The sequence below is a fragment of the Bos indicus x Bos taurus genome, chromosome 3 (genome assembly GCF_003369695.1).
Source record: "Bos indicus x Bos taurus breed Angus x Brahman F1 hybrid chromosome 3, Bos_hybrid_MaternalHap_v2.0, whole genome shotgun sequence".
NCBI classification, from domain to species: domain Eukaryota; kingdom Metazoa; phylum Chordata; class Mammalia; order Artiodactyla; family Bovidae; genus Bos; species Bos indicus x Bos taurus.
The window spans coordinates 59773002-59786086 of NC_040078.1; the positions used below are offsets into that span (position 1 = coordinate 59773002).

Below are 13085 nucleotides of genomic sequence, written 5' to 3' on the forward strand. Positions count from 1 at the left end.
AGAAGTATTCATTTATAAGAATCACAGTGCTTTCATAATAAAAATACATATTTTTGGGTGAAAGAAATTTTCTTAATACTGAGGTTACAGAAAAGAATTTTCTGACCATTCACTTTATTGCATTTTATAGCATTCTTCTGATTGCTTTATAAACTAGAATTCATTTATTTCTCATTTATATATAGCATGTTAATACAGTGTTTTCTGAGGTAGATAGTATTACTGTCCTCATCTCCTTTTTTGCAAAGGCATAGGGAAGTCACGTAACTTGCTTGAGGTCAGGTGGTTAATAAATAGAAAGGCTGGGATTTGAAACGTGGTCAATCTAGTTCCAAAGTCTATGCTTTTGGCCATTATACTAAATATAACTCTTGATCCTTGGGTTACTTTTTAAGTAAATCTATTTTAATTAAAAAAAAGGATAACAATGCAATTTGAATAAATTTAATTCTATACTTTCAGACAATTCTGTGTATGTGTGCTCGGTCATGTCTGACTCTGTGACCCCATGGACTGTAGCCTGCCAGGCTCCTCTGTCCATGGAATTTTCCAGGCAAGAATACTGGAGTGGGTTGTCATTTCCTTCTCTAGGGGTTCTTTCCGACCCAGGGATCGAACCTGTGTCTCTTGTGTCTCCTGCCTTGGCAGGTGGATTCTTTACTGCTAGTGCTATCTGGGAAGTCTGACAATTCTATGAAGGCCCAAATCACTTTTCAAATACGTATTTCTCTGAAGATTGGCTTGATCCAATAATAAAATTAAGAGTATATTGAGCAGTGGAACAAACCACTGGTTACAGAAACCTAGGGTTGCACAGAAGTTTTTCTGGGATCTGCAGGTTGCTAAGTGATGAGCATAAAAGTGGCTCTGGGCCTCCATTTTCATTTCAACCAGTGTAGCCTTGTTTTATCTGTTTAAAAATTGGGATCCTAAATAAGATTTTTTGAAGAAAGAGCTTTGGGTTTTAAAAATGGAAAAAAATCACTAATCAAGGGAAATAAATGGATAGCATATTTAGTCAAGAACACATGTTTAAACTCTCTTCACTCATATATAATAGAAAAAAAAATCATATCTGGCCTCAATGGATTTTATAGTATTTTGAATGTTCAACTTAAAAAAAAAAATCCTACTTCTTATCCTGAGATTGGAAGTGTTTTCTGTAATTTACTTTCCATTAAGTTCAAACACATATCAAATGTCAAACAATAATCAGTATCAAGGCTGCAAAGAACAAAGAACTTTATTCAGGATCTTAAGATTTGCAGTTCAGGAGATACAGATTTGGTAAAACAAGAGTGTTCCTGGAAAGTGAGTCAGGGGCTTATAAGGCACAAGCCATAAAATGGTTAAAATTGTCCGGCAGCAATTATGATTAACTATGACACAAGAAAGGAAGTATTTGTCCTTTTTTTTTTTTTTTTTTTTTACTGTAAGTGCTCTAAAAAATAGGCACACTGAGTTCTAGGCACATCAGGGAGTCTGATATATTCTGGGTTGGGAAAGTTTCCCTTAAAATAGGAAAAAATCGGAAGTATTTGTCCTTAATAGATGGATAAGCTGTCATGACTTATTTTAGGGTAAGGGTCAAATAAGTATTTTGAGTTTCTGGATCATTGGGAAGATGTTCTGGATGCCTATGTTGAGACAATAGTGATTGAAGCTCAGATTTCATCTGGGCTGTAAGTGCATGCGTGCTAAGTCACTTCAGTCCTGTCTGACTCTGGCCTGCCAAGCTCCTCTGTCCATGGGATTCTCCAGGCAAAAATACTGGAATGGGTTGCTATGCCCTTCTCCAGGGGATCTTCCCGACAGCAATTGAACCTGTGTCTCCTGCAACTCCTGCATTGCAGGATGATTCTTTACTGCTGAGCCACTAGGGAAAGCCCCATCTGGGCTGAGACATATGTCAGTCACTCTTCCTTGATGGCCTCCCACCTCTATTTTAAATAGCTCTGTTGGCAATACCGATGCCATTTTGATTTTCCTGTTACACAATGTTGGCTTGGAAGGGAGGGGGAACTGAAAAAAAGATAAGCAACAGCTGGAAGAATGCTCCTTGGATCTACTTAGAATACAATGAAGGCCCTGAATATGCCCTCTTATTCTCTAGGACCCACTTGTGAAAATGCAGATTATTGGGTCACCCAGAGTTCTGGATTAGACTTTTAGAAGTATGCTTCCAAAATATCATCTGTCTTAAGGAAAAGTACAGTTCTACCAGCAACCAGTTTTTCCCTATTATAGGAAGCAGGACTCTGATACTAATGATTCAAAATTTTGAGTGAATAGTTTATTTGGCCTGGGAATGCACAGCATTCCTAACCTAATTTCCCTTCCTAATTATGATTTGCTTTAGGTGAGTGGCATTTAAAATGACTTTCCCTTGAGAGGCACTCATCAGGGGGGGACAGGCTGTCGATTTGAGAGAATGCTGATAGCATGAGAAAGTCAGCCTGGTATTAACATTCCTTGTGGAAAATCAACCAAATAGTAAGCCACGTAGGGAATAATTGAGAGTTGATTTTACAAGGAAAACTCATGACTCTAGTTGACTTTTTATTTAATTCAGCTGTAACTCTAATCTCCATGGCATACCTTGTCAATGTTCTTATCTCTAAGAGTGAATTAATAAGACACTGATAGAGCAGGAGAAGGGAAATCCTCAGTCCTCACCACTGGCACAGCCAACAAAGCCCCGGATGCCTGCAGGCCTACTTTAAATGAAGTAAGATTTCAATTTCTGCTGAAACAAGTTATAGAATTCTAAAGCTATAGAATTTAAATGGTTACCTTTTTTATTTAAAGTTACCTTTTAAAATCATTCCTGGGCTTCCCTGGTGACTCAGTGGTAAAGAATCCGCCTGCCAATGAAGGAGACACGGGTTCCATCCCTGATCCGGTGGATCCCACGTGCCACAGAGCAACTAAGCCTGTGAACCACAAGTACTGAGCCTATGCTCTAGAGCCAGAGCTGCAACTACCGTAGCCCACAAGCCCTAGAGCCCGTGCTCCACAACAAGAGAAGCCACCACAATGAGAAGCCTGTGAATCACAACTAGAGAGTAGGCCCCGCTCGCTGCAACTAGAGAAAAGGCAGCGCAGCAACAAAGACCCAGCACAGCCAAATATAAATAAATAATAAAAAATAAAATAGGTAAGCAACAAGGATTTATTGTATAACCCAGATGGTCAATACAGAAATCAGGTTGATTATATTATCTGTAGTCAAAGATGGAGAAGCTCTATGCAGTCAGCAAAAACAAGTCCAGGAGCTGACTATGGCTCAGATCATGAACTCCTTATTGTCAGATTAGACTTAAATTGAAGAAAGTAGGGAAAACCACTAGACCATTCAGTTCAGTTCAGTTCAGTTGCTCAGTTGTCTCCAGCTCTTTGCAACTCCATGAACTGCAGCACTCCAGGCCTCCCTGTCCATGACCAACTCCTGGAGCCTACCCAAACTCATGTCCATTGAGTCGGTGATACCATCCAACCAGCTCATCCTCTGTCATCCCCTTCTCCTCCTGCCCTCACTCTTTCCCAGCATCAGGGACTTTTCCAATGAGTCAGCTCTTCGCGTCAGCTGGCCAAAGTATTGGAGTTTCAGCTTCAATATCAGTACTTCCAATGAACATCCAGGACTGATCTCCTTTAGGATGGACTGGTTGGATCTCCTTGCAGTCCAAGGGACTCTCAAGAGTCTTCTCCAACACTACAGTTCAAAAGCATCAATTCTTCGGTGCTCAGCTTTCTTTATAGTCCAACTTTCACATACATACATGACTACTGGATAAACCATAGCTTTGACTAGATGGACATTTGTTGGCAAAGTAATGTCTCTGCTTTTTAATATGCTATCTAGGTTGATCATAACCTTCCTTCCAAGGAGTAGCATCTTTTAATTTCATGGCTGCAGTCACCATCTGCAGTGATTTTGGAGCCCCCCAAAATAAAGTCTGTCACTGTTTCCACTGTTTCCCTATCTATTTCTCATGAAGTGATCGGACTGGATGCCATGATCTTCGTTTTCTGAATGTTGAGCTTTAAGCCAATTTTTCACTCTCCTCTTTCACTTTCATTAAGAGGCTCTTTAGTTCTTCTTCACTTTCTGCCATAAGGGTGGTGTCATCTGCATATCTGAGGTTATTGATATTTCTCCCAGAAATCTTGATTCCAGCTTGTGCTTCTTCCAGTCCAGCATTTCTCATGATGTACTCTGCATATAAGTTAAATAAGCAGGGTGACAATATTTAGCCTTGACATACTCCTTTTTCTATTTGTAACCAGTCGGTTGTTCTATGTCCAGTTCTAACTGTTGCTTCCTGACCTGCATACAGGTTTCTGAAGAGGCAGATCAGGTGGTCTGGTATTCCTATGAACTGTATAAAAAATATCTTCATGACCCAGATAATCATGATGGTGTGATCACTCACCTAGAGCCAGATAGCCTGGAATGTGAAGTCAAGTGGGCCTTAGGAAGCATCACTATGAACAAAGCTAGTGGAGGTGATGGAATTCCAGTTGAGCTATTTCAAATCCTGAGAGATGATGCTGTGAAAGTGCTGCACTCAATATGTCAGCAAATTTGTAAAACTCAGCAGTGACCACAGGACTGGAAAAGGTCAGTTTTCATTCCAATTCCTAAGAAAGGAAATGCCAAAGAATGCTCAAACTACCTCATAATTGCACTCATCTCACACACTAGTAAAATAATGCTCAAAATTCTCCAAGCCAGGCTTCAGCAGTACGTGAGCTGTGAACTTCCAGATGTTCAAGCTGGTTTTAGAAAAGGCAGAGGAACCAGAGATCAAACTGCTAACATCTACTGGATCATCGAAAAAGCAAGAGAGTTCCAGAAAAACCTCTATTTCTGCTTTATTGACTACACCAAAGCCTTTGACTGTGTGGATCACAATAAACTGTGGAAAATTCTGAAAGAGACCATTCAGGTATGACCTAAATCAAATTCCTTACGATTATACAGTGGAAGTGACAAATAGATTCAAGGGATTCGATCTGATACAGTGCCTGAGGAACTATGGATGGAGGTTCAACACATTGTAGAGGAGGCAGTGATCAAGACCATCCCCAAGAAAAAAGAAGTGCAAAAAGGCAAAACGGTTGTCTGAGGAGGGCTTACAAATCGCTGAGAAAAGAAGAGAAGCTAAAGGCAAAGGAGAGAAGGAAAGATATACCCATTTGAATGCAGAGCTCCAAAGAATAGCAAGGAGAGATAAGAAGGCCTTCCTCAGTGATCAGTGCAAAGAAACAGAGGAAAACAATAGAATGGGAAAGACTAGAGATCTCTTCAAGACAATTAGAGATACCAAGGGAACATTTCATGCAAAGATGGGCACAACAGAAGCAGAAGATATTAAGAAGAGGTGGCAAGAATACACAGAAGAACTATACAAAAAAGATCTTCACAACAGATAATCATGATGGTGTGATCACTCGTCTAGAGCCCAACATCCTGGAATGTGAATTCAAGTGGGCTTTAGGAAGCATCACTATGAACAAAGCTAGTGGAGGTGATGGAATTCCAGTTGTTGATGCTGGAATCCTAAAAGATGATGCTGTGAAAGTGCTGCACTCAATATGTCAGCAAATTTGGAAAACTCAGCAGTGACCACAGGACTGGAAAAGGTCAGTTTTCATTCCAATTCCTAAGAAAGGCAATGCCAAAGAATGCTCAAACTGCCTCACAATTGCACTCATCTCAGAAGCTAGCCAAGTAATCCTCAAAATTCTCCAAGCCAGGCTTCAGTAGTCTGTGAACCATGAACTTCCAGATATTCAAGCTGGATTTAGAAAAGGCAGAGGAACCCGAGATCAAATTGCCAACATCTGTTGGATCATTGAAAAAGCAAGAGAGTTCCAGAAAAACATCTACTTCTGTTTCATTGACTCCACCTAAAGCCTTGGACTGTGTGGATCACAACAAAGTATGGAAAATTCTGAAAGAGATGGGAATTCCAGACCACCTTACCTGCCTCCTGAGAAGTCTGTTAGCAGGTCAAGAAGCAACATTAGGGCCTGATGTGGAACAACAAATTGGTTCCAAATTGGGAAAGGGGTACATCAAGGCTGTATATTGTCAACTTGCTTATTTAACTTATATGCAGAGTACATCATGAGAAATGCAGGGCTGGATGAAGCACAAGCTGGAATCAAGATTGCCAGCTGCTGCTGCTGCTGCTAAATCGCTTCAGTCGTGTCCGACTCTGTGCGACCCCATGGTCTGCAGCCTACCAGGCTCCTCTGTCCATGGGATTTTCCAGGCAAGAGTACTGGAGTGGGGTGCCACTGCCTTCTCCACAAGATTGCCAGGAGAAATATCAATAACCTCAGATCTGCAGATGACACCCCTCCTTATGGCAGAAAGTGAAGAAGAACTAAAGAGCCTCTTGATAAAAGTGAAAGAGGAGAGTGAAAAAGTTGGCTTAAAACTCAACATTCAGAAAACTAAGATCATGGTATCCAGTCCCATCACTTCATGGCAAACAGGTGGGGAAACAATGGAAACAGTGAGAGACTTTTTTTTGGGGGGGGGGCCTCCAAAATCACTGGAGATGGTGATTACAGCCATGAAATTAAAAGACGCTTACTCCTTGGAAGGAAAGTTATGACCAACCGAGAGAGTATATTAAAGAGCAGAGACATTACTTTGTCGGCAAAGGTCCGTCTAGTCAAAGCTATGGTTTTTCCAGTAGTCATGTATATATGTGAAAGTTGGACTATAAGGAAAGCTGAGCACCGAAGAATTGATGCTTTTGAACTGTGGTGTTGGAGAAGACTCTTGAGAGTCCCTTGGACTGCAAGGAGATCCAACCAGTCCATCCTAAAGGAAATCAGTCCTGAATATTCATTGACAGTACTGATATTGAAGCTAAAACTCCAATACTTTGGCCAGCTAATGTGAAGAACTGACTCACTGGAAAAGACCCTGATGCTGGGAAAGATTGAAGGCAGGAGGAGAAGGGGTTGACAGAGGATGAGATGCTTGGATGGCATCACTGACTCAATGGACATGAGTTTGAGTAAGCCCCAGGAGTTGGTGATGGACAAGGAAGCCTGGCGTGCTGCAGTCCATGGGGTTGCAACGAGTAGGACACGATTGAGCAACTGAACTGAAGAAACATATGTATTGCATAACAAAGGGAACTATGTTGTAATATCTTGTAATAACCTATAGTGGAAAATTATCTGAAAATCTATACATATATGGCTAAATCACTTTACTGCACACCTGAAATTAACACAATACTGTAAATCAACTAAACTTCAATAAAATTTTTAAAATTAATTTATTTTTTACTGAAGGATAATTCTGTTTTACAGAATTTTTTTTTTAATTAAATAATTAAAAATTTTTAAAGAGCATTCTTGAAAGAAAGTCTTCCTATGGAAGGCAAAGTCCTGGTCTGAAACAAGGTTGTATTTGAAAGAATATTCAAACAGAGCACCTTCCAGTGGAGTTTTATAAATGCATCTGTGTTGGTTTTTTTGCAACCTTAGTTCAAATGTAGTGAGTTTTGGAGAAATTGGACCAGTAGTTAAATGGAAAATTATGCTGGCTCTTTCCATAGTAGTTTTGGTATCTGATTATGATTCACAGCCCTGACTTCAGCTAATGATGTGGCATCTTTTGTCTTTCTGAGCAACACTGCCTCCTTGTGTAATGAGAATGACCTTCTAACCCATTAATCTGTATAATTTTAAATATATTTTTTCATTTGAATTTATTTATTTTTCTTTCTTTGGCTGCACCATTTGGAACCTGTGTCCCCTGCATTGGGAGTATGCGGTCTTAACCACTGGACTGCCAGGGAAGCCCCTTGTTTGAATTTAATCTCTTAAACAACCCCAACCAGAGAGGGTGCCTCACTGAAGAAGTATCTTTGTGCCCACATTTGATAATTTCCACTGATAAGGTCAACTGTCTTGTTGACCTTATTTGTATTTGCCCAATTTGGTATTATTTTGGTCTTTGATATTTTTTACTGTTACTTCTAATCCCTCTCATTATCACTTTAAAGTGGTAGAAAGCAATAGAAAAGTGAATGAAATACAAAACAGTATTTTTGCTACTTATTACATTGTCTTGTAAAGTTTTTGTTGGAGGAAAGATAGAAAAGGTAAAATCATCCACTAATCAGAGATTCAATTATACAGATATTCTAACTTGATCAAAAACAGTTGATCCAAAGTAGTAAAGCCTGATGCATTTAAGTTACATATTTTCTCACCATTTCCTACTTAATCTCAGTTCAGGAGATTGGTGCTATTTGGCTCCATGCAATTCATCCAACAAATACCTATGTGCATCTGTTGCTGCTGCTGCTGCTGCTAAGTTGCTGCTGCTAAGTCGCGACCCTAAAGATGGCAGCCCACCAGGCTCCTCCGTCCCTGGGATTCTCCAGGGAAGAACACTGGAGTGGGTTGCCAGTTCCTTCTCCAATGCATGAAAGTGAAAAGTGAAAGTGAAGGCGCTCAGTCGTGCCCAACTGTCAGGGACCCCATGCACTGTAGCCCACCAGGCTCCTCTGTCTATGGGATTTTCCAGGCAAGAGTGCTGGAGTGGGTTGCCAGTTCCTTCTCTGGTGCATCTGTTAGGAACACTCTTTTTCAGATGCTGGAGAACAAAATAGAGAAAAACCTTGCCCTCATGGAGCTTATCTTCTAGTGAGGAAACAGATAAGAGAGATACTAATATACAGTTAACCCTTGAACAACATGGGTTTGAACTGCATGGATCCACTCTTATTTGGATTTTTTCATTAGTAAATACTATTGTACTACAGGATTGATGGTTGGTTGAATCTGCAGATATAGAGGTTATATGTGTTACATATAGAGAAATTATGTGTTACACACTGATTTTTGACTGCACAGAGGGTTGGTGCCCCAACCCCTTTGTTTTTTGAAGGGCTCACAGTCTATTATTTTAGATGGTGGTAAGTGCTAAGGAGAAAAATAAAACAGAGAAAGGGGGTAGTGAACATCCAGAGTGAGGAGTGATATTACAGTGTTAGCTAGGGTGCCAGGGGAGGCCTTACTGAGGAAGTGATATTAGAGTGAGGTGAGGGGAAGAGCAGACCATGCCACGAGGATATTTGGGAGAGGAATGTTCCGTGCACAGCTAACAGCAAGTACAAAGGTCCTGAGAAGGGAATGTGTGCCTGGCTTATTTGAGTGACAGCAAGAAGGCCAGCATGGCTGGAGCTGAGTGAACAAGCAGCAGAGTCATAGAAGATGAGACCAGACAGAATCTTATAGCCTTTGCAAGGATTTGGGATTTTAGGCCATTGTGAAGTTTTGAGCAGAGAAGTGAGATATTTTGACTTATTTTTTAACAGAATAGAATGCAAACAGATTAGAGTGAAAGTAGAATATATGACTAGAAGACTGGATTTTGACTTTGTAATCTACCCGCCCCCATTTTGGGCACCAAAATCTGTTACCAGAAGGTGTGTGTAGGGGGAATCCAGCTGCTAGCCGCTCAGAAGCCAATAAACAGGCCAGGTTGGTGGAAAGGAAAGTTTGCTTTGTTTCAGATGCCAGCAGCTGGGAAGGGGAGGGTGGTAGACATCTGTCCAGAGGCCAACTACCCCCACTAACAAGCAGGAGGTGAGAGCTCTTAAAGACAGAGTGGGGTTGGGGGGAGGTTGCATGCAGAAACAACATAATCACCTCTAACAGTCATCGTCAACTGGTCATCCGTGGTCTGACTAGCATCATCTTGTTTGTTTTAGGTACGGTTAATCTTTAGCTCCGGGGTGCACTTGTTCCCATTTCTTTGTGGTCAGTTCTTGGAATTGTGGCAGCTCAAGTCCAGGGTCCAGTCTGGTCATCATGTAGCTAACTTCTCCACCTGCTGTTTTGGTATCTATAAGACAGCTCACAGGATATGGCTCAGAATATTATATCCATAGCCTTTGAGAAAGAACTAAAAATCCTTGACTATGCTTAATGACTACATTATTATCATTATTTAGTCTCTTTTGACTGTTTTTCTTTGTTTCAGCATTTCCCACTTCTCTGATTAAACTTATTCTTTGACTAAAGTTTTCCACAGTCTAAGGCATCCAGAGGACATGGTGGAGGGGGCAAGGACCATATGGTATTGCTCCGTTTCAATGCCATCATTTATTCTGGAGTATGCATACATTCATGAATGAAGAATTCGTTAATAATGTACAGGGTACTGGTCATCATCAAGGGTTTGTTATTAATAATGAGTTACCATATAATAAAGTTGAATACTGAGTAGGGAATAATTTTTAGAATTCTCAACAGTAATCAACAAGGAAATTTTTGTTTAAACAGCAAATGAGTAGATTGCAAATATGATTTTAATTAGTATTTTATGTTCATAGAAACCTACCCCATTTTACAAAATTGTGACTTATATAGAAAGAAACTTAGGATACTTAGGGATAGTTCATTTTCTAAGAGCAACCCTTTCCTGAATGTGTTAATCTAGTCTAAACATTTTAGCTAGGAAGATCTTTTGACAAAAAACGGAATGCAAACTTGTTCTCTTTTCCTTTTTATATATAAGTACTCAGCCTTCACAGCAGTTCTGCTTCCCAGCAGTCTTGATTACATTGCAACTGTTTATGTTTTCCTAGAACTACCTTAAATGCACGGCATCACCATTGTATTGTATTGTAAAAAACATGTATAAATTCACGTTTTTCAAAATTAATGTTTCGAAAACTTTAGCATTATGACCCAAATGCTAGTCCCTGAAAGCAGACTGTGGTTTCTGTATATACTCTGGTAGCTCAGACAATAAAGACTCTACCTGCAATCAGGAGACCTGGGTTTGATCCCTGGGTCAGGAAGATCCCCTGGAGAAGGAAATGGCAACTTACTCCCATATTCTTGCCTGGAAAATCACGTGATGGTGGAGCCTAGTGGGCTAAAGAGGTGCACACGACTGAGCGACTAACACACACACACACACACACACGGACACACACACACACACAGAGTAAGAGCTTCACACATTTTTGAATTTGCAGAGTTCCCTTACATTACCCTTCTATTCAGGAATCATTAATTTGAGCATTAAAGGCTTTAATAGTGTTGATGGTGTTCAGCCACCACTAATGTGGCAGCTCTCAAGGATATACCTCTTGTCCTTGAAAAGATTCTGTCAGTGGCGTGAGGTAAGAGAAGCTGTCAATGATCCCATGACTTAATGCTCACGAAAATCTTTTATTATTTATTCACTCAACATATAATTATTGGACACCTATTATGTGCAAGCTGCTGTGAGAGGATTTAGATATTCAAGAATCAAAAGAAATAGCCTAGGCAAAGGGGGGCAGGGAGGGAGGAACATCCTTGATGTACAGGTAGTATGTACCATAGCTATAACTAGCTTCAAACTGCCCAGCAGCACTTTAAGAAAGTCAGATGCCTGGATTGGACTCTGCAGAGCACAACGAGGGACACCTTCACATAAAGGCTGTGTTTCCTGGAATCGATACTTGTATTTGTCTAGTGCCAAGTTAAAGGCATCAAATTATAAAACACTCCTCCGTAACATTTTCTCAGTGAGATTCCCAGGGCTTTTAATATCTCCAGAATATATTTTGCCATTTTTCCATAAAACTCAAAAGTAATAAAAGCTATAAAAAATCCACTAAAAAGACTGCAAAAAGTAGAAGACAAAGGGCACTCTGATGAAGAGGAGGACAATAATGACATGAATGAGCTGGAAGAGGAGCCAAAGGACGACCCTAGTGAGGTCAAAGGCTATAAAGACCTGGACAAAGTAGTACAGTCTTTACAGTTTGATGTTATCCTGAAGACAGGCCTAGATACCGGGAAAGGTTAAAGTGGGAGATGCATTGGATCTTCTCATTGGAGAGGATATAGAAGTGGAAACAGAGAAAGTGATGTGGATTCTCCTGAAAAAAGTGCTGAGGGAGAAGATCAGCAATGAGAAGTACAGAGTGGTGGTACGACGGTGGAAAAAGTTACAACTGCCTAAAAAGAGTATGCTCAAATAAATGGATCGCTTGTCTCCAATAAAGCTGCTTTCTAGCGGTGCAGGAAGGGGCCAGGTTCAAAAGAATATATTTTTGTTAAAGTTCTCCCACCATTTGTGGAAGATGCCGAGCCGTTTGTGAAAGTCAGGATCCACATGGGGAGGCAGGAGGGAGGAGGGTTCAGGATGGGGAACACATGTATACCTGTGGTGGATTCATTTCGATATTTGGCAAAACTAATACAATATTGTAAAGTTTAAAAATAAAATAAAGTAAAAAAAAAAAAAATGAAGATGCTTCCCTTGGCCTGGATTTCCCTCCCAGGCTTGATTTGTTTGCATTTTGACCTCATGAGCAAGAGTGAGACGTGTGCTGAATAAGCTAAACTCAGAGACAATTTACATGATCAGCCCGCTGTTTCCCAGGTTCACTGCCTCGAGAGGCAGTGTAAAATAAGCTGGCATTGTTCTTAGAAAAAAAAAAAAAAAGAAATAGCCTAGAAAATGTATGCATTATCTTCAACTAATACTTTTCTACTATTAACAACTTTACCTCTGTCCCTAAGGATTACTTTCATAAACTGAAAATAAATCTTAATCATAAAATGTACAGATATAGAATGTTACATATTCTATCTTGACCCCATATTTGAGAATTAACTGTCTTTTTTCCTCAGGCTTAGAATAGAGAAGGATCTATTGTCCCTTATCCTTCTACTTCCCACCCATACCCAAAGTTGTTGTTGTTTCTATAATTGTATTTCTTTATTTTGGCTGTGCTGGTTCTTCACTGGTGCATGGGCTTTTTCTCTAGTTGTGACAGATGGGGGCTACTCTCTAGTTAGAGTGTGCGGGCTTCTCATTGCGGGGATTTCTCTTGTGGAGTGCGGTCTGTAGGGTGCGTGGGTTTCAGTAGCCGTGGCATGTGGCCTTAATGGTTGCTGCTCACAGGCTCTAGAGCACAGAATCAGTAGCTGTGGTTCACGGACTTAGTTGCTCTACAGTATGTGAGATCTTCCCGATTTAGGGATCGAACCCTTGTCTCCTGCACTGGCAGGCAGATTCTTTACCATTGAGC

At 40.4% G+C, this 13085-nt stretch overlaps 1 pseudogene; it reads left to right on the forward strand.

Annotated features, from left to right (window-relative positions):
* The first annotated feature begins 10198 nt into the window (after positions 1–10198).
* LOC113890333 lies at positions 10199–12151 on the forward strand (annotated as a pseudogene).
* The last annotated feature ends 934 nt before the right edge of the window (positions 12152–13085 follow it).